At 37.8% G+C, this 22,773-nt stretch overlaps 1 protein-coding gene across 2 annotated transcripts in view; it reads right to left on the bottom strand.

Annotated features, from left to right (window-relative positions):
- The window catches only part of nlgn2b (neuroligin 2b), a 70,588-nt gene extending 48,437 nt beyond the window's left edge, over positions 1-22,151 (bottom strand). Inside the window, exons 1-2 of one of the 2 annotated variants that reach the window (XM_026219567.1) lie at positions 21,384-22,151; positions 19,574-19,734 (exon numbers count right to left, since the gene is read on the bottom strand). The gene's annotated coding sequence lies outside the window, so the exon portion shown is untranslated. The remainder of the gene's footprint in view (positions 1-19,573; positions 19,735-21,383) is intronic. The other variant, XM_026219566.1, reaches the window with a different exon arrangement.
- Between the last annotated feature and the right edge of the window lie 622 nt (positions 22,152-22,773).

Raw genomic sequence — 22,773 nt, 5'->3', positions numbered from 1 at the left:
AAACAAGGCACAGCACATGCGTGTTCTATATAAGCAGCACCACATGCTTGCATCATGGTTCTCTCATGAATGGCGGTGGACGCTGACAAGAAAGAGAAGAATTGTTGTATAAAGTCTGATGTTACATGGACAATTTTAACGCTGTCCTTACTACCTTTCTGGGCCTATCAAGGTGGTAGATCCCTTGCTGTCTATGCAGGGTCAGAAAGCTCTTGGATTTCATCTAAAATATCTTAATTTGTGTTCTGGACGACATTAGGGTGAGTAATTAATGACAGAATATTATTTTTTTGGGTAAAATATCCCTTTAACAAATTAATAAATATGAATTTGAAACATTTTAGATTCAGTTAACAATAACAAAGATGTTATAAAGAGTATCTAAAACCACAATATGATACAAACTACATGCAGTATGTGACTGCAGTGAGATAGCAGGCGAAGCATAAGATATGTTTACGCATTTAGGTTCGTTAAAAAGTAAAAGGCCCATGTAGAAGCGCTGCAGGGGAAAATATATGGTATGCTTTTAAATATGGTAAAAAGAGTATTAAACATCTTAAACAGTGCTATTTTACCAGGTAAATATCATAAATGGTTTAAGCACAACCCAAGTGGTTTCTGAATTCTGCAAAAATTCAGATAGCTGCAAGTTTTTCAAAAAGACTGTCAGATGGAGTTTAAGTCAATGTTTGACTGCCAACAGACACAAGTCAAAAAAACTTTGAAAAGATGTAGGCTGACTTCTCAACAGCAGAATGCCAATGTGTGTGGGAGTTGTGAGTGTAATTTGTACACTATGAGGGCTGTAGAACTGCTTTAAAGTGACAACCGTTGTCCCAGGATCTACATAGACAAAATCGAGAATGAAGTAAACGTCTCCTAACAGGCCCTGAGCAAACTGCTCCATTCTGCTGATCAAAGCCTGGAGACTTTATAGAGAAGTAAATGTATGCTAAAGTAAATGTGTGCACAGCCGCAAAGAACACACAGCCAATCCGAACAGCTGAGGAAAAACATGTATGTTTGCACAGGCAAAACAGAACCAATCTTACAGAAACATCTGGGCAGCATCCTCGCAGGTGCTGGAAGATTCTACAAAGAAATCAAGAGTCAAGAGCCAAGAAAGAACCATCCAGCGTATGCTGGTCTTCAAGAACTCGGCATCTCCATGGCAACCAAAGCACAGCTAATCATCCAAAAAGCACCAAACCTGGACACAAAACACTTGGAGTGGAAAAATACCAACTGCATGAGAATCTGACTAAGGAAAAGGTGAAGGAAGAGGAAGATGAGTGAAACACTGGACTTGACACAACACCAGACTTCATGTGTCAAAACCCAGAGCTCAAAACCAAATTTTCCTGCACTAAAGGTAAGATTAAACATGTTCAATGACAAAATAGAGTAATAGCATCTAATACCTACAGATTTAGGACCAGAGACACTTGAGACATGTTGTTTTAAGCTCTACTTCAAGAAAGTTGTGGATAACTGCAGACATCTGACATTATCAACAACCCCAAAGTCGCTGAATAACACTTCAGTAAGAAGTACATGCATTTATGTAAGCAGTATGTACTGTTATAGTCACTTAACCGACTCCAAGAAATGTACAATTATTAAGATGCCACCAAGTTGCTGTACTGTTGGTTCTTAGCTGTTGAGTGTAGCATCCAACTGTTTCATTAGGCGATTCACTGTCTCCAGTCCACTCCTATTGTTAATCATCACTCATTAATTACATTCATATAATTACATTCTGTTCATCTTTTTTTGCAATATAAACATCTGCTGTCACTAATATCAACTCAAAACTCTCTGAAAATGAGAGACTTCCAATCCAGTTCCCCTAGAACAACCTTTGGTTAAAGAGCTAGTCAAACAAGAATGAAAATTCTGTCATCATTTACTCACCCAAATGTCAACACTATCCATTATGACCTGTATTTCTTCTGTGAAACACACAAAATTATGATATTTTGATACTTCACTGCACAAGAAACCTAACCAAACACCAGAAGAGATCACCTTTGAAATGTACATGTGAGGAACTTGTAGCATTATGACAATCTTGTTTTTGCTTGTGCGTAGATTTGTGAATATCTTTACATATCAATATTTATGAGACACAATTAAGGCCAAAGATTCACCCTCGCCTGGTGGGGCTGCAATTGAACTGCATAAATATGTAGTTTTTATTTGACCCCCCCCCCCCCACCTTCAAATACACAGCCACAGAAACATGCGTATAACCTGCTGAGGTGCTGTTACATCACAGCCAGCGTGTGGTAATAAATCAAGAGCATTTGAAGACAGCAAGAAAAGACAGCATGCTCTCTCAGCTCCCCAGGTAAAAGGTTTCCGAGCTCATCAAGATCAGGTCCTTGTTATTATATACTCAGTAAGCTAGGGAAAATGTCTCCCAGTCATGTGATCAAGATCTCTGACAGGACAAAATGCGCCCTACAGATATTAAATGGCATGTCAAATTGTGCAAACGGTCAATTGACATGACACATCAGAAAGTGACAGCAGTGTGACGTTTTGATATACTTAAAAAAAATATAATTCTTTTATTATTGCTGCTGGTATACTTTTATCATGCAGCTTTTATTTACTAAAAGGAAATTTTTAACTTTAAAAAAAGTTAACTTATTACTGGAGATATTATAGTTTTACTGGAATTTTTAATACAATAAAATATATATATATATAAATAAAATGAAATAACGCATACAATAAAATAAATAATAAAAATACAATTGACTCCACATAGTGTCTATATTATATTATATTATATTATATTATATTATATTATATTATATTATATTATATTATATTATATTATATTATATTATATTATATTATATTATATTATATTATATTATATTATATTATATTATATTATATTATATTATATTATATTTCCGGTTATCCCTTATCATGACAATGATCCAGTCAAAGAGTGGTGCTAAATATTTTTTCGATTACTGCAAATGATATTCAGAGCAAAATTCTCCAAATGAGAAGCCTGCAGTTGAGCCATAAACTAAAATATTCAATCAATTGGTGAGGACACGCACATATTTCATTTCCAGTTAGGACACCAGGGAACTTCTTAATACTGTGGGGGCCACATGCATTCGGTCACCCAGAATACACAGTCACACAAACACTGTTTCTCTGAGGTAAAGCTTTATTGATAAAACTGGATATGGCCAGTTCATAAATCACTCACATACAATTTCTTGTGAATGTGTGTTTGTGAGTGTAAAATGGCCTAGCTGAAGTGTAAGAAGCCCACGCGAAGCCCTTGTAGATTAGCTGCGTGTGGGCTAGGTTAGGCCCTCAGGGGCAGCAGTAAGTCTGTGAGTAAAACAACGTACGCCCCTCTTCTGCTTCTCGTTGACGGATGCCTGCTAGGAATTTTCTGTGTGTTTGGAGGGAATGTAGTTCTACTGGACCTGCCAATAAAGCACTAACTGCTAAAACGGCATGCAGAGGGACCCTAATCAAGAGGAATGTGTGTTTGTGTGCTTCAGTAACACATCACTCATTATCCGTCCACTATGGTAAGTGACTCTGACAAACGCTTCCCGTTCTGCTCGAGTCCTCATGCTTGATGCGTTCAGCAGAGGGTTTGGGCTCAGATCCATTTTAGTTCAGCAGATTCAGGAGATTAATGCAACTCTTGAGGTGAGTTCGATAAAAACCTGCGAGGGCACGTACAGATGATTTGAATTGCAAGCAGAATTTTAGCATTTGCTCAGTCGATATGAAAGTGACCCTGAACTGGCTCGAAGGGCAAAGTCACTAATCCAAGGAAATTAGATATAAAGATTCATCCATCTCTCTCCAAAATAATTCTTCTCTCATGACATCATAATGCTCTTTTAGTGCTGTTTGCCAGGTATTAAACTTCAGCATGAAACTTCTCCTTGCTGAGGCTAACATTACTATAAATGTAAGATGTGGGATGATTTCCATTAAGAATATATATATATATATATATATATATATATATATATATATATATATATATATATATTTTTTTTTTTTTTTTTTACTTTTTTTTTTTTTTTTTTTTTTTATATTTCCATTCCCAACTCCATTTCCCATAATCCTGTGCTTAGTAAGCACCAGGTGTTCCCTATTACCACTCCCCTATATAAACTGTGTTTGGACTCTCAGTAAGTGCAAAGTCTTGTTTAGTTCTGTCTGGCTTTTCCGAGCGTTTTCCTACTGTTTGTTCCTTCCTTCAGTGTTTGACTTTGGATTGTTAATACCGACTGTGATCCTCTGCTGCCTGCCCCGACCTCTGCTTGTTATTGTTATTGATTCTGGATATCCCTTGACATACCTTATGCTGTTACCTGCCTCTGCCATGCTTCTGCCTGTCTGAACATTCTCTTTAATAAACTACTGCATATGGATCCGACCGTCTCTGACACTAATATTATTATTATTATTTATTTTTTTTTAAGATGTCATTAAAGTGAAATACTAAATCACATATTTTACATATGTATGTTTTTTTTACAATTTACTTTATTAATAGCATAATAACAAGTCAAGGAGATAAATCTCAATTACCAGTGGATACATCTGAATTAATTCTATGAAATATACAGATGCTTTTTTTTTTTCAAACTATGAATTCCAACTGAATGGTTGCAATCATTTGGCCTATAGTTTATGATAAATAGTGATGTAAAAATGTGCTTTTACAATAGTCAATGAATTAATAAAATTTACATTAATTAATAAAAATAAATACAATAAATTAAACAATCACTAGCAACATCTTTAAATTTTTTAAAGCAACAAGTCTAAATGAATTACTGAGTCAACAAATCTAAAATAAAAAATAGACATAACTTCACCATTCAACATAAAAACATTCACCACTGGCAAATAAATTAGATCACTTTACCTCAGCCAGGCACTACTCATGGTTTCTTCATAAAATGTCAAAAACTATTTACATTATGTGCTTTCTATAATATAATAAACATTCCCAATTTAAACCGCCTTTTATCTTTTCAGTCCCTTTTCTAAACATGATCCATTTACCAGCTGTACAATCAAAACTACTCCGAGTTCTACTAGGTCATCCAAAAACAGATAACAACCGCTGTCTCAGTCTTCACAATTTAGCACTGACTCACTACATGATCCTGTAATGTCTTCAAACTTCTGCATCAGTCTAAGGTGGTTCCTATCACCTCCAGGTGTGACCACCTGCTCTGAGCCATCAGCTGCGGCTGTACATCATCTACAATCTCCTGCCGAGGATCTGGCACCACCTAAACCAAACAATACCCTGGAGGGAACAGCACGATTCTGACAACTGCAGGGGGACAGTCAAGTGCTAATTAGTGACATGGAGTGAATTTGGAAAGTGATTTTTAGCTAGATGTAGATTCCTTAATAGTGCAAGGCTCCATTAACGATTATGTCATAAATCAGTCAGTCGGTACATCTTATCAAATACATTCATCATAAACTAAACAAGTGAATGGGAATTATTAAATATCTTTCAGTTCAGGGTCGCTTATTAGAACAGAAAGCGGGGTATCATTGTGAAGTCTGGTTCATTTCCATGAAATGGTTGAAAGAAATTATTATTTTCATTTGAGCCAGCAGTCAAGGCATACCTTGAACTCTCCAAGCTGTGGTTTACAAGAAGTTAAATAATAAAAAAAAGTTTTCTTTGAATAAATTACAGGTAGCTGACTTATAACGTGTCATTTATATCAATCTTTTTTGCTCTCACAAGTTCAATTTAAATGGTCCTGCAATGTGTGACAGCCAATTAAGAATACTTCGTTATAATAATCTTAGAATTATTGTGAACATCCATAATCATTTCACAAATGAGAAACAATGACTAAAACATCAACTTCCTAATAGTATTTCATGTCAACTTTGACTGTCAACAGTTTTTATCAAATGTTAAATCATGTTTCTAACAAGAGCTGATAACAGAATTTCAATACAAAAAGAAAACAATTCATGATAACAATAATAGTGTGATATTTAAAGGAATTTGAAGGAAAACTAGTTAGTGTTTTCTCTTTTTGGGCCAATAAATCACATTAAAAATATGAGTTTAATTGTACAAAAGCACAGTAGCTACAAACTGCATCATCTTCTTTCTTCCCGTTAATGATTGGTGACAACCAGTGTTAAGATGCAAATACCATATATGTTGGATGTCAACCATTGCTGGGTTATTATAATATGATTAACACTTAATTTCACAGTTATTGTCACTACTGTTAGAGCCTATTTTTCACCCCGAATACATCACCCACCTCGAACACTGAGGTAAACATCACAGTCATTCAAAGTGAATAATGAGATGCCTTGAGCAAGAGTACTAAAGGACTGAGATGAAGTTTCTAATAAAGACATGAGGCTCTCATGGCCTGTATATTAGTAGCCAATAACGCGGCCTGCTCCCGTCTGGCGAAGCGGGGGTCTAAATGCCCTTAAGTGCAGCAATGACCATGCATGCGATCTCAAACACATATGGATTGTTCCGGAACATTTTTTTTTTAATAATGAGCCATTCCTCTAGCATGAATGTGATATCTGGCATTAACTCATCTGTGCTGGGAATCTCAGCGTGAACGGCGCTGAGCTTGGCCAGGTCCATCTGTGCACACGGTGCCCACAGCCTTGTCTAACTTTGTGTCAGCAGCGAGTGCCCACAGCACCTTCTGTCCTGCTGTCACAGCAGAGAGGAGGGTTGTTTGATGGAGGAACGGCCCTCTGGACAGACGCGGGGGTACGTTCAGCCAGACGAATGGTCAGAGCCAAGTGTGAAAAGGCACATCGGAACGGTGGCATTTGAACAAATGGGCCACCACGAGACCCTGACATCCCCCCACTGGCGCTGTAGACATGACTTCTGGCCAGGCTGTCAGACTCAGCCGGCCCACCAGGGTATGTCGGCGGTTAACTAAGCATAGAACACACTAGAAGACACTTGGGGTTATTTGTGCAACGTTAGCTGTCATGTCAACATGGTAAAAATAACTCATGTGTTGAGAAAAACATATGTCCAAACATAATCCAGCACAGATCTCAAGTAAACTGAATGCACATACAAATGACACTGCTAACAGCAATATTGGCGAGAAGTTAACTAAAGGTTAATTCACCCCGCACGGGCAGATGCCGACAAATCACCAAATGACAGTGTGTCACTTTTCAGATCACGACCTGACAAACGGCAACTGAACATCACCCAAATAATCACAAACCAATGCCAGTGTTGGTAAAGTCTGAATTAGCCTTAAAAGTATCACTGCTGCTGACTTAGCAGTAGCTCAGCTGTCAACAAAAAAGTGTGGCCGCATTTACCGCTGTTCGGCAAATTTCAATGAGAATCCACAGGAGTTTCACAGGAGGGTGAAAAAGTTCCCCAAACTGATTTCACAAACTGTTCAAGTTGGTGATAGGATTTTAATTTGAATCTGCAATGACCAACAGAAAGCTTTTTGGTTTGAAAGTGGGCAACCGTATGAAAAAAGGTACAAAATGTTATTCAAGCAGATAGTTGACTTGACAGTGGAATAGTCAGTGGGCTTGACTTCAGAGCGGCCGGCAGGCTTGAGAGTGCAGCGGCCAGCAGCCTTGACTGAGAACAGCCAGCGGGCTTGACTTCAGAGCAGCCAGAGGCTCTGGGCTGAGGACCAGGGAGCAGCTTCGGAGAACTTGGGGGTACCTTGGGTTGGACAGGTGGTCGGAGCCATTGGTGAGGTATGTGGGAGTTCCTGTCATGGGTAAGCTGGTGAGACACGTGTTTCAGATGGGGACTAAATGAGAAGAATTTAAATGCTCCTTAACTTCTTAGACTTGGAAATTGGAACTGTTTGAATAAAAGATGTCAACCAGCTCGATCGGGGGAAATAGCGTGGGGTGATCGTAACGAATCATTTCATCGCCCAACCCCAACTAAAAAATATGCAAAAAGAGCAGCGTTGTGCCAGCTCACCTAGTTGGAGAACTCAAGGAATTTCTCCACATATCTCTTCAACTTCTGACAAAATATTATGGGGGGGGGGGGGGTGCAATAATCGGTTCCCCATCTACTGTAGCCTAAGTTTTCACAGTAGATTGTCTTGCGGCTTTACTTCAGCTTTACTGCCAAGTGAGCTGAAGCAATAAACAAGCATGCCCTTATAAATGCCCTCTCCCATTCTGGACAACATGTAAAAATAAATAAATAAAAAAATCCTTTAAAAAGTCATTGATTTTATTGAAGCAGAATACTTAGCTAAATGCTGCAATACATCATTTTTTTTCCAACTCAATTATAATTTTTATTTATTCAAAACCCCTCAATATGGCTCTGATTTAGTTAGAAATGATAAGTTACATGCTTAAAAATATATTGGCCAGTAGTTAGCTACTGTTTATTAGCAGCTTGTATTGTAGTGTATCTCCTTTTTCCAAAGAGGCAGTTTGACTGTAGTTTAACTCCTTTATATTATGAGCAGCATGCAGCTTGGCAAGCTAGTTTCAAAGTAGCTTCCCAGACGCTGGCTTACAGTAATATCTACTATGGGGTAATTCGACTTTTTTAAACGATATTCTTTATTAATCTATTCTTAGTTAATCCACTCCAAACTGTAATACCCAGACTGAGGGAATTCTGGAATGATTTGCGGCTAAATCTATTCTTAGCCGATCTGTTCTTGACAGCACCACTGGAGCTGGAAGTTAAGCTGTCCGTGAGAACAATCATTTTAGAATGGGAGTTCATGTTTCTGTGTTAATTTCAGGGTGACCCCATAATTACTCTGAGACACTGCTATTCTGCAAATTCAGAGCTTTATCCCACAATTCCCTCTGTTCACCCTGCTAAAAACTATGCGTGCGAGTATTTTTGTGCATGCGAGACCGAGCTATTTATAAAGGTCTAGCTGAGTCCAGCTTAACTGTGATAACACTAAACTGTTTCCCTACACCCCAAATAACAAGAGAGCCACAAAGAAGATAAACAAAGATGGATAAGGCTGTGTTCAAAACTGCATACTCCCATACTGCTCATACTATTTCTGCAGTATATAACTACATAATACTGCAGAGTATAGGCAATGCTTAATATAATTTAGTATATATAATCTTATTACACTATTTTGGTAAAAACATGAACAATAGTCTAATAACTAAGTGTTATTTCACAAGGTTTGGGGTTGTTACACTATTTTTGAAAAAATGATTGTACATTGTGTGAACAGTATATATAATAATATGAATATAACTACTCTAAATACAATATTTTGAGTATACTGTGATTTTATCAGTATGCTAGTTTTCCATTCTATGCAAAATCTCTCTGGTTTTATTTCCCAAAATGCACCCCCCAGGTCACAGCATGATAAAAAACAATGAACTAAACAAACTCATGAATAATCAAATAAAAGTCATTAAAGAAGGCTTTAACGAAGCAGGAGGAGAAGCTATTGATGAATGACTGAAGGAGACTCAGGACATGACCCAGCAGGAAGACAGATAGGTGTGAAAAACAAAAAGATAAACACACACACACACGCGCGTATCAACCTCTGTTTGGTCAGACAATCAATACACCACCATGGAAACCAGAATCCTTTTATTTAGAGGAAAACACACGGATAAATATCTACTAGTTCATTTGTTAATTTCCTAATTTAATGTCACCTAAGTTTTCCATAATGTGCTAAAAGAGTTCAGTGAGGACGTTAAGTTAATAAACTGTAGGTTTTCCATTAGAGTCTGGTCTGTAACGCCTACCCTACAGCTGACTGCCGTGACTCACGGCTTATTCACAGCACTGCATTTTAGTTTATTAAGTCCTTTTACACCAATTTGTTTCAATCCCACCTTTTAACACACCACATGAGGACAAACTGTCCAGTTTTGTTGTGTGGGTTGTGTGTGAGTGTTTGTGTAGGTGTGTGTGTGTGTGTGTGTGTGTGTGTGTGTGTGTGTGTGTGTGAGAGAGAGAGACGGAGAGAGAGAGATTGGATCTGCTTTCGTGGTTTTCAGGTAATGTTGTAACAATTAAATACAATAAAATAAAAGCTATATTATATGTTTTATATAATAACTTATACAATTATTTACATATAATATATTAGATATTTTGCAACAATAAAATACAATAAAATAAAAGCTATATTATATTATAAATTATACAATTATTTGTATATAGTTTATGATTTATATATTGTATTTATTATATTTACTTATAATATTAAATCTATAATTTATGAATTATCTGCTTTATTCTTAAATGCAGAAGTAAGCATATAGGCAAGACGTCCAGTTCATTATCCACTGTAGTCAAATAATGTATACAATAACGACATGTAAAACTACAAACTAGGCACACCAATTTGCAATATCAAGCAGCAAAATTAGCTGTTTTGTACAGCTATATATATATATAAATGACCTTGGTGTGAATAGGCCTATAGAAAGTATGAAGGCAATGTTTAATTTCTTTTTATTTCATAATGAGTGAAAGCGAAGCTATGAACTATATATAGCTTTGTTGACAAGTTGTCTTAAGGTCACTTTTCATACTTTCATACTACTTTTCATAACTCATGGTTTCTGAAGTTATTTCATAGTTTTAAAAAAGTATTTTTACCTTTTGTGGTGACAACAACACAACCAACTGAAAATTCTGTATATCTATCCTTGCTTAGCTTTATTTTAATTTTCATATGATTAAATGGTGTCTACCTTGAATAAGGTCCATAGGTATTAGATTTATCCCACATTATACATTCAGGCTTCAAGTAAAGTATTTATTTATTTACTTTTGGTGGATGCTGGTTGCATCAGAGTTGGCTGTCTATGCACCAAGAAACACAGATTTTCTACTTATTCTGTCTTTTGCATCGAATTCTCTCTCTGGCATCATTAAATCCGGCCCCCGAACAGTCTAAACCTGCCAAACTATATGCAGACAGTCATGCCAAATTCCCCAGCAGACCCCACACATATCCATGGCTTAAAAAGCAGCTCCAGCCCTCGCCAGCACCCCTCACCGATCCTCCCACCTCAGCAAGTTAACCCACACATGAAAGCGAGTGAGACAGGAGAGGAGAGCCAGGCTGCAGTCTCCTGAGGCCACTCTCTTCTGTTTAGAGGTACCCACAGCATTCTGAGGGAGGGATTAAATCTTCAGCACTAGCCAAGCTAACTGGCCCTAACTGAGGAGCTCAGAGGGAGGAAGAAGACAGAGCTTTGGCTAAAAAGACCATTTCCCCAGTGGCACATGCATGCATCTGTGCACGCTTCCGTATAAATTATTACAGTGCTTATATGCAGGTTTAAAAATGGAAGAGTATGGTGCAGTTAAAGAGGTGTACTGTATGTGTACCAATATGTTCCATGGTGTTTTTGTATGATGTTTCTGAAGCTAAACTCGTAGAACATAGTGCTGTCAGGCCAAAGGTGCTGGGTTTGATTCTCAGGTACACAGATTCTGATAAAATGTAAAAGTTGTGGATAGAAACATATGCCAAATCATAAAAATGCAACACTAATTATTATCATTTTTATTTTATTTTATTATTTATTTGTTGGAGACCTTTCATAAGGGTTTTTGGGACCTCCCAAAAATTATAATTATTAGATAATTATTTTAGAGTGTAAAACATTAACATTTGATTATTCTTTTTTTTTTTTTTCTGAAATAAGCATTAATGATATTTGTTTTTCAATTGATAGCCCTAGTGGGAATAGAATAATAAACAGTTATGTTAAAAAAAATTGTTAATCCCAGATGGTATTAAAATAAGTAATATTTAGTAATACTAATAATATATGCTTATATATTTAATTGTTTTTAAGTATATACTTTAAATAAAGGAGAAACTAAATTATATTTAATCAAATACATATATTTAAATTGGCGTTTTAAACATACATGATATATTATGTATCACAAGTAGACGTGAGATATGGCTGTCTATTGGCACGGCTGTGGTTCGCAGGCTGAGTGCCATAGGTAATCATAGCGTGCTGATATACAACCATGTCTCACATCTACTTGTGTGATAATGCGTTTATAAAACAGTATACACAAGTGTGTAAAAACATAACAAACAACAACGGAAATGAAATCAGAGAACTGAGATGTCCTTCAAGATGGCTGAGCTCAGTTGAGTAGGATGGAGAATGGAGGATAGAGGAACAAGGAAACGAGGAGGGATATTGAGAAGCACCCGCAATCTCGGCGTATGAAATCAAGATATAACATACAAAGAGTCGTCTGCTCTTGCTCAATGCCGATCGGTCTGCGCAGGGCCAATGCATCTCGAACAAGCATATTGGACAGATTTTTTGTGACCTCTCGCGAGATCTCGGCAAAAAGTCTCATGGTTTATTTCCAGAACATGATGTATGATGGGATACACTTAGTCTTGTACCACTCAGGATTCCACTCAAGAGCGATATTCGACTGTGGATTTAGTGTGCGTTAAGGGCACTGCGCTTTGGCGTTTTTAAGACCTGGGATAGTCTTGCATACTTACTTCCTGTTGCACACATGCTCTCAAATGGCCAAGACAGCAAGTGTGGGTATTTGGACACAGCAGCGGTCTTTGCACTTGACCAGTTGACTAATTATATGACATATTTCCTGTATTTGGTCCAAGTGTTCAAGTGAACATGAATACCTCAAGTGTGTGTACAACTTTTCATTACCTGACAGGACACACTTATAGCGTTGTAAAAATGCGAGTGTTTACTGAGCTTTATTTTTATTTTCAATACTTTGCTATTTATTTTCAGAACATGATGCATGACGGTATATACACTAAGCCTCAAATACCACTCCGGAGCGATACTGCGCTTTGACGTTTTTAAGACCTTTGTCAGTCTTGTGCACTAACTTTCTGTCACGCGCATGCACTCTCAAGTGGCCAAGACAAGGGGAAAAAACAGCTGAGCTCCGCTACTAATTCAAAAACATCACTTTAGAACTAATAATGAAGGAACATTGCGTTGCTTCATTAAAAACGTACTGTATTAAAAGTGCATTAGAGTATTATGAGAGAGATGGACTGAGCGAGCATGATCACCTGCATCTGATGCAGCATTCATTCTTTAGCTCAATCTCATATTCACAATAAAACATTAGTTTGAATGTGCACTGACATGTCTTTGTCGTACTTTCCTTTCATCTGTTAAGGGTGATTTTCCGATGACAGCGCTGCTAAGAGCATTTGTTGGTTACATCTTACAAGGTGCTGTTGAAAGTAAAAAATCCCTGTTTTAGTCTCTTTCAATATAAAAGTCTGTACAGCTGACTGGAAGAAAAACATTGTGTCTTGTCGCCAACTGATGATGGAACATTATAACTAAAAACACCATCACAAACAAACACACTGTTTCCCAATACTAAACACTACTATTATTTATATAAAATAGTATTTATTGAATAACATTTAATAAACAACAACAACAGCCATCATTAAAGATGCTGGCCAATTCAGTCAAAAACAAAAACAAAGGCAGCGCTCTGATTTACATCATTGAAGTTACTCAGAAGTTGCCCTCAGCCAAAACTATGTCCTAGAACACATAATAGATTAATGAGACCAAAGACTGCCCTTTACGTTTAACCACAACAAATTATATCTCATGTTTAACCACTATTGAGACATCAGAGATGTCTCTTTGGATGGGTTCATGAGGAGCTCACATCTCCAAAAACAATCTTTATTAACAAACCACATATTTGAAGTGAAAATAAGTACATATGTGCCTAAAAACTGTACAAGTACAATCTGTGACACAAAAACAGTATTATTTAAAAAATTATAGTGGATTTGGCCATTCACCATGACACTCGCTGTGAAATACAGAAAGCGGAGTGATACAAATGGTGAAATGGTTAGAGTTCTGTTATCACTCTCATTTAACACTTTTTTTTTATCAGCCAATACGATTTGAGGGCCAGACAGAACTGTTGTATATATATTTCAAAAAGATATGTGAAAAGTTTAAAGCAGTCATATTTAACACATTTATTTTAGTTTGGGTTGGGATTGGTTTGGTTTAATAAATATTTGTCTGCCATTATATTTTTGGAAGGGTTCCCCTGCAAAAGAAACAACATCATTTGGGGGAACTTTGCATAAAAAAATGCTAGTCATATAGTACTTTATAAAATCCATGAAATATGAATGTAGTAAATAAATTAATACCATGCTATCACAGCAATTGCACAATATTCTCTGAAGTATCTTACAGTATATGAATACACACACTCACACATATATACTGTAGATTACTTTCTGGTAAGAGAATTTGTACTTTAGAATCACTAATTGACTGTTTGCGTATCTGCGATTGTCGCAGTCAACTGGGAAATGCTAAATTTGTCCAAAATTATACGCATCAGTTCCACAGACTCTTATGCACCTACTTCTCATTTCTTTCGATTCTCTCTGCCTCTCACTTTCACCCTCAGAGGGGAAATGAACCCGATCTCTGGCATCTGGGCTTGTTAGATGGATGTAAGGCGCATGAGGAGAAAATGTATGAGAGAGAACCAATAGGAACAGGTGAAACAGAGCCACACTCATTGTTGAGATGTCAGCCATTCCTATGAGTGTATGTGAACCCTGAAGAAGGGGTGGGGGGTGGGGGGGTTGTGATTTAACTCAGGGTCCAGGACAGCCTGGATGGGCCACATCCATCTTCCAAAGTAATTACGCATTGACGCTCCACACTGGAGGGGGGACGTTGGCCTCTCCATGGCTTTATAAATCACCGCTCACTACAAGTAGCAGGCCAGAGGCAGAGAGATGAACACTTTAACAGTAACATTGGGTTTTTAAGCTTAAGGAGGAAAAAATCTGACATGCAATATAGAACATGTCTTTTCTGTTGCGCTAGGCTTTTAGTTCATGGCTGTACAATAGAGCTTTATTTAAAAAGCAAAGAGAAATTCACCTCACTGTACTTGAGCATCACTCAGTTAACTGTAGCGGTGTACCTTTCCGCCTTTATCATCACACTCCTGTCCTTAGGGGATGTTTGGACATTTTCTCAGCCATGTTGTCTTTCAACACAGTTACTGCTAAAAACAGCACGAGTAAAGTTCTCGGGGGTCCTGTCTGTCTCTGTCCCTCTCCAGACAGAGTGATTGGTGGCACTGGTCCCAGCTGGCCTGGCATATTGATTGGGGTCGGAAGGCTGGCCCAGCCCGATTTGTTTCCCTCAGAGACAGGGCTGTCAGTCAGGCATGCTGTACGCCTGGTTTAATATCAGTAGCTATGAGACTGATTGAAGTACATGGGTGATCCCTCTTCTAACATGGTGATATCCTATCAGCCTTTTGGGACTTCAGCTATTCTGTCATTTCCTTTTAAAAATAATTTGTGAGAGACTGTGAAGAAGGATGGGGGAAAAAAACCTACTTTGGTAAAAAGCGAATTCTGGTCATGTTATGAAAAAAAAGAGACATAATACTTATATTAAGTATTGAAAAGCCAAGAGTCTGTCTAGACTTATTCTTCATTATCAAAACAAAGAGCCAAAAACAACAATTTTTACGCCAATAAATATTTCACATTTTAAGCTAAGGCAATTCATGAACTTCAAAGGTGAACAGAAAAAAACTATAATGCTGTCCTCTAAGTGATGACTTCCTTGTTGTTCAGCAATCAAACACAACTTTGGCAGCAAGAGAAACTAGGCAGCGTCATTTAATTTCTGGAACTGGCCCATAAACATGCCCGCTCTAAATCTGTCGCTGTCCACGAGGAAGAGGTGCTGAAACATCTACTGGCCAGGCTGGCCAGCTTTGAGAGCAGTTACGGAATGTTTTTTTTTTTTTTTTCTTGTTTCTGCCATCAAACATTCTGCTTTACTTGTATACAGCGAATAATTTCCGCAACATTTAGATGCACTGGCATGAGACGTAAAACACTGCTGCATGTGTAGCAATTCTTCTCTCTTGTCACTTAACCTTTCTCACATTATGCAGTGGTCATTTTAATGATTCTTGCACATGACTGAATGATGGAATTTCAGTGGCCTGTTAAAAATAAAACCAAATCCTACAAGGCACATTAACACTTTACTGAATACAAATTTATGGAGCCATTAGTTCTACAGCCCGACTTAAAGGTCAAACTAGAAGTAATGCAGTTAAATTTCAAATTACTCAGCATCAACAACAGAGCGTGTTCGAGAGCTCTCTTGTAGATTACATTTCTCTAATCAGTTTAAACTAATCATTTTATTGTATAATATAATCTTAGAGAATGCATAAATAATATTGCACTGCATTTTTAACATATAAAAAAAAGAAAAAGCTTTTTGAAAAACCTCTGCTAGACTTGAATATCAATGTATGAGTTGTTGATGAGCACTAGATGCATTCTGAGTATGAATGACTCAACCAGCAAGACAATCAATAGTTAGTATTCATTATTAATTCCGATTCATAATGCCGCTATTCTTCATTTTAACATTAACACAGGAGACATTAACGCAAGCTGCATGATAAAACACATGATCAGAATTAGTTGTTCAAGTTTGTCTGGAAATGAAATTCTATTATATTTTCGCACATCATCCAATGCACCTGTCATTAATGTTGCTTTCTCCAAAAAAAAAAAAAAAAAAAATTGTTGCCAGAGCAGCTTGCATTCATTCCATCTGTAGGATAAATTGAAATGTGCAAGAGTTGTTTACCAACATATTGCCAGCAACACAAAACACATTACAAAACTATTGAACGAATACTGGACTTAATTTTTTACAAGCTTTTAATCCTCACTGCGAGGCGACAGCTGCATGTAGTATTATCTTTAATAGTGAAATATGGAAGACAAGGGGACTCTTAAAAAAGCCAATTTTTTACATTTTGGCATCCATTACCTCCCTAACATGTCATAGAATCTACACTCTCAAAAAACAAGGGTTCTTAAAGGAACCATTTCTTAAAAGAACCATTTTATTAATGTGAAGAACATTTTAATAATATAAGAACTTTTTTTCCACTATAAAGAATTGTCTGTACAATGTAAAGGTTCCTTGGATTTTTAAAGGTTTTTCATGGAAGTATTAATGCAAAAAAGAGTCTTGAACCTATAAATGGAGGATCTTATTTCCATATTTGTGTCCATATAAGAGTTTGCCTTCCTTGTAGGTCCCAACCATCAAAAATCTCTTCAATCTCTCAAAGCCTGTTGGACAAGGTCTAGGAACTTTCATCTGTTGAAGACACTGGGTGAAGGGGGATGGATTGTTTTGCAGAGAGACTGAGACAATCAACATTCAGAATGAAGAGAGGAAGCGTGAGGAAGAATCTTGGGGAGGTTTCCTGATGTGATTATACCGGGCAGCACTCGACTATGTTCAACACTCAAGGGCAGGAGGTCCACACTAAAACCCCAGATCAATATGCAATTTTACAATCATCACCTCATCCATAATTGGCTTGAAATGGACCTACAGAATGTCAATATCAGTTTGAGATTGTCACCGTTCTCGAGTCTACTTGTACCGCCTGATGAGTTATCAAACATACATCCTTGACAAACTCCAACTATTCAACCTAATTTTTGGTGCATTTTCCACTTTAAAAACACTGCAACAAAGCCAGACGCTCACCTTCAGGGCAACTTACTGTGCCTGAAATACGACACATTTTACATTCTGTAATTAATTCGTAATGCTGGATTTATGCCATTAGGGTAAGATAATGAAGGAAGGCTGCACTCTTAAAGTGCACAGAAGCTTTCCTGAGATCTTAACAGAGCGAATTTGGACTAAATCAAGGAATACTGGAAGGAAAAGGATTGTCCATTCGTCAGTTTCCTGTCACTGGCATGTTTGTTTTCTTGTTTTTCCAGGACTAATGAACCTCCATCATCCTCTAAAGCTGCAATGTAGCCCCAGCTTTGATTTGGATTTCCAAAAAAAATATATAATTAAATTCAGTTTTCAGAAGGGCAGTAGGATCTTTTTTCCAAGCGACATGAATCCAGTTTCCCACCAAAGAGAGAGAGAAAAAAGTAACTCCTTGAAATCCACAGGGTGATCCACTGACTTCACTTGTGTCTTTCTCCATTTACTCCTGTCCTTTTTGTTCATTTCCCTCACAGTTTCTTTCAGATTCAGGCTGCACACTAAAGAGCGAGGGAGCCCCATGTTCTATGCAACTTTAAAGCTCAGCACCATCCTTAAAAATATCTTCCTGGCAGATTACAGGTTCTTTCAGACCTGAGCAAAACTCAAGATGAGTGGACACTCCGGCCTTTTCATTGGTATCCAAGATAGACCACAGATGAGTCTATCTGTGGATTCCAGACTTCTGAAGGACAGGAATTATTTGAGAGCTGTAAAGTCAGTCTAGAACTTCTCTAACAAAATGTCTCTGCATCCGTCACATAGGACAAGTAGAAAACTTGACTCAGCACTCTTCTGAAAGGAGCTAGGTGCAGGTACACACCTCCAGGTAAAGGTACAAGGGGAAATTACTGCTTTATTAGTGCATTCACAGCTCAGGACAGCGGCAGGACTCTGTTGGGACATGGGCACCATATATTGAGGATGAAATATAGATCCAGACGGGAAGAGGATGTCAGGTTCAGCCGATGATTCGTTGCTTGTGGCGATACTGTCTACAGTGAGTGGATCATGCTGCACATGCTGGACAGAGATAATGGCACACAGATGTCTGAGCACATCAGGCCACAAAATGCAACCGCCACAACTGTACTACAACAAAGTGGAGTTCAGAAAGCATGTACAGCGATTAAACATTTTGTGGCAGAAAATCAACTGATACCAACTCACGGTTCACGGCCACTTTGAAAGATGTAAAAGAAGGGTGGCGTGACACTTCAAAGAGAGTGATGGTTTATAATGCTCGCTTTTGCAAGGCATAAACATTCGGATATGCTTATCTGGACAATTGTATGCTCAAATGCTGCATCCTAGGACAAAGAGATAATAATGTTGAATAAAAAGCAGCATTTTGCAGCCTCACTGACATTGCGCTTACAAGACTAGACAGAGGTCGGGATTTTGTGGGAGATGAAAGCTTTCCAATAAATTCTGCATGGACACAGAAAAGTATCTGACAAATAATGTGCATGTGTCAATGAAAAAAAAAAGAAGAAAAAAAGAGATGCTCTGACCTTGAGTATTCCTTGGACTGAAAGAAAGTTACTGTTACTGTCATGATGAATTATTAATATAATCATCCCTCTTTTGCATAAGTGAATGAGTAAAGTACTCTGAATCAAACCGTCTCTTCTGTTCTCAAAATTACAGCTGTCCATCATGCCCCAGACAGTAACAACAAACATATGGATGTTTCTGATTTATTCACAAACTCTATTTTAAAGGGGACAAGTCTAAAACCCATCTCTTTCAGTTTTGCCCAGTGCACAGAGAATTTTAAAGTTTAATAAGGCTGCAGTCCATGTGAGTGCTTCCCAAGACGGCGTACACACACAAACCACAGGCTGCACAGAGGGCCACATGAAGGGGGTTACATCAAGCTACCACTGCACTTTTCTTCATTATTTACCTGTTCTGAGGCCTGGGCCAACCTTAGTCACAAGCAATTCTCCATCCCTCTGACATCATAAACACTCCAGCCCATGGTATACAGCACTCTGTGTTGTTCCGCTTATAATAACGAAGGCCATTTTTCCTGACTTCAGGGCATTCCGGCTGTGCTTCATCCATCTATCAACATATTGTAAGACTCATTAAAAATCAAGTTTGATGTGAGCATTCAGTTGAACACAGCAGAAAGATGAATGAGTGTTTAGAAGGTTGATGGTGCACTTTTAGTGTTGCCATAGATCAAACAATGCAAGACCAAGCAAAAAATTTGTTAAAGCAAAGTTTTCTAACAAATTATGATTATTGGTATTTTATGACATAATTATAACAGGAGCTCCATTAGTCTTTAAAAAGTGTTTTGTTGTGACTTATTGGCCTTTTCTTTGTATTCCATTAAACACAATGGCCACCAAATGAAATGTAACATTTTATAACAACTACTCCATTGAACTATAGAATTAGTTATTTTGAACCTAAATCATCACTTACGTCTGTCTCCTGGTAGGAAGCGCTTTAAAACTTTTTTCTTTCCGTTTCTTTCAATCCTTATTAACATCCCTTTCTTTTTCTAGGCCTAAACGATCCAAAACAATATTTCATCGCTTATTTTTATCTGTCAAATCAACAGCATTTTGAATTCCACAAATGGCAGAAAAACAAACTCTAAAGATTTGATTCATACAAATACTTGATACAAATATCATTTTATAGATTTTTGTCCTCTTTTGAGTAGGTCGCCAAGGCGGTTTTCTTTTCTTCTTTTGTTTTTTTTTTTTGCATTTTTATATCATATAAGACAGTATGATGGATGTGCAGAGTAGCACACATGAAGGCTAAAGGCCAAATGCTCCACACAGACACATGCTCTGAAATCAACTACTAGTTTTTCCTTAATCCGTGAGGGACTGCAGCAGAACTCCAGTGAAGAATGGAAAGCTTTGAGCAGCATGTTGAGGTACCTCACCTCTGCTACATCTTACAAGGACAGATTTAGTAGCACTAAATGATCAACATCAGGTCATATCAGACATTAGAGCGATCAACCAGCACTTAGGTTGGGAACGGGCACATCAGCCTTCAACAGAACAGAGGACTCCTTGTCTGTGCTGAATTCTGCCATTGAAAGAGCACTGGCCAACAACCACAGCATATAAATGTGCCCCTCTGTGAGATCCACGGCTTCCTATAAACCTTGATACCTATGTGTGCATGGGCGTCATGGGTGTGCAGTTGGGTTGTATGTGCTCATCCCATCTCACACTTACGTAAATGCCATTAAACATTTAACAGGCGATGGGAAGCCCGTGGGTTGCGGATGTTTGCCGTCATTCAGGGCGCATTACCATTTTCTATCCAGTGCAAAAATAAATCAGTCCTCACGTTGACAGAGTGACGGGAGATGGATGCAATTAGAAGCGCAAATGGCCGGGAAAGGCCACGCGACAACGTCGCGTCGAGATCATTTGATCTAGATTTGATGAACGAGTCGTTTTTCTTTGAGGCAAACGAGATATGCCAGAATAAAATAGTAGCATATGAGGATATTAACCAAGTGTGTCAACCGTAAAACCTCTATTTTTACATCAACGGGTCATGGCAGTCGGTATATTGCCTGACCAAAGCGCACGTTGAGCACTTCTAATTAGACATCTCATTCGTGAACGGTGCGCCAAACCGATACAGAGACAATACAGTTATTAGCCTACTCGCGCACGTCGTACGAATATACATGTCTTTATTATAATAACAGACATCAGAAACCCGCTTACCGCGATGAAAGGGTTGAAGTCGATGCGTCTCCGGTTCTTTCCCGGTGATTATTCGTACTTCAGTGGTGAAGCCGGTGTTTATGCCGTCGGTATTTATTTTTTTCAGAGGTAATTCGTCATGAATGTGTCGCAGGCTCTTGCACATCAATTTACCTTCTTCGCATCAGTCGGCATCCCCAAAACAATAAAAGAAAAACGGAAATAAGAAAGAAGACATAAAAAGGAAAGATGATATGGAAATTAAGAAATGGACAAAAGAAAGGGAAATTAACACCTCTTAACACCTCCTCTTTCTTTTTAGCTGACAACACCCGTGTCTTCTGGCGGCGAGGTTACAACACATTTTATCACTATAAAGGAGGCAGGGGAATGATAAAATAAAACAATAACAGAAACAAATGCGTATAACGCATTAGCGGCTAACTCGCTCTGTCGTCATGGCGACCCATTTCCGAGTCCGTTCGTGCATCATAAAACACAAAATAATAAAAACCATCCGGTGGCACGACTTCTCATCTGCTATCAGTCTGTCCCACTCATAAACGAGTTCTCTTCTTCTGTGCACAAGTGTTAAAACAATTAAGATTCTTCTCCGTTTCTCTCACCGCTATCTAAAAATAGCGATAATAATAATTATAATTCCCACTCGTGAACAATGAAGATGTGCATGCCTCTCAGATATCCATTCCGCACTTCACGCACAGCTGTCAAGATTCAGGGGTCCAGAATCCCGATGTCCGCCTCTCTCTCTCTCTTTCTCTCTCCCTCCCTCTCTCTCTCACACACACATACACGAACGCGCAATGGCAAGTCGTTTACACATTTATTTTTCAAAACTAAACTGCAATAGTTTCCAAGTAATTATAAGTCTTATACATTTTTCAGTTTCACTAGTAACTTTTGGATAGTACCAGACACCATCCCAACAATAAAAAGTAGCCAATACCCTTTTTAAAAAAATCCAAATTCCTGTCATTATATATGGTTCAAATATCAGTTCTCACTTATATACATTTTGTCATTCACTGGTAGCCTACTTATTCCGCTTATTTATCTGCTACCCATTAAGGAGCATTATAAATGGAAACTATTACTAGAAAAAAATTCTTCTTGCATTGAATGTAAAAGCTAGCCAGGTCACATCTGCTCTAATTCTTCAAAACTGTTCATATTTGGAAACGGCAATGAAATCAGACACCAACTGTGATATGGTGTTTTTTTGTTTAGCTCAAATAGTGAAAAAAAGTTTTTATTTTATTTTATTTTATTTCATTTTATTTTATTTTTTTCAGGCTAGACCAGCCAGTTGGCATGTGCAGTCCTTAGCACACGACTCAGAACGCTGACTGTTTTTATAGCAACTGGGACTTCTAATGGCAGCTGCAGTGAC

This window comes from Carassius auratus, chromosome 35 (genome assembly GCF_003368295.1).
Source record: "Carassius auratus strain Wakin chromosome 35, ASM336829v1, whole genome shotgun sequence".
In the NCBI taxonomy this organism is placed as follows: Eukaryota; Metazoa; Chordata; class Actinopteri; order Cypriniformes; family Cyprinidae; genus Carassius; species Carassius auratus.
The sequence above is the reverse complement of the archived record's forward strand: the minus strand, read 5'-3'. Positions and strand labels throughout refer to the sequence as shown.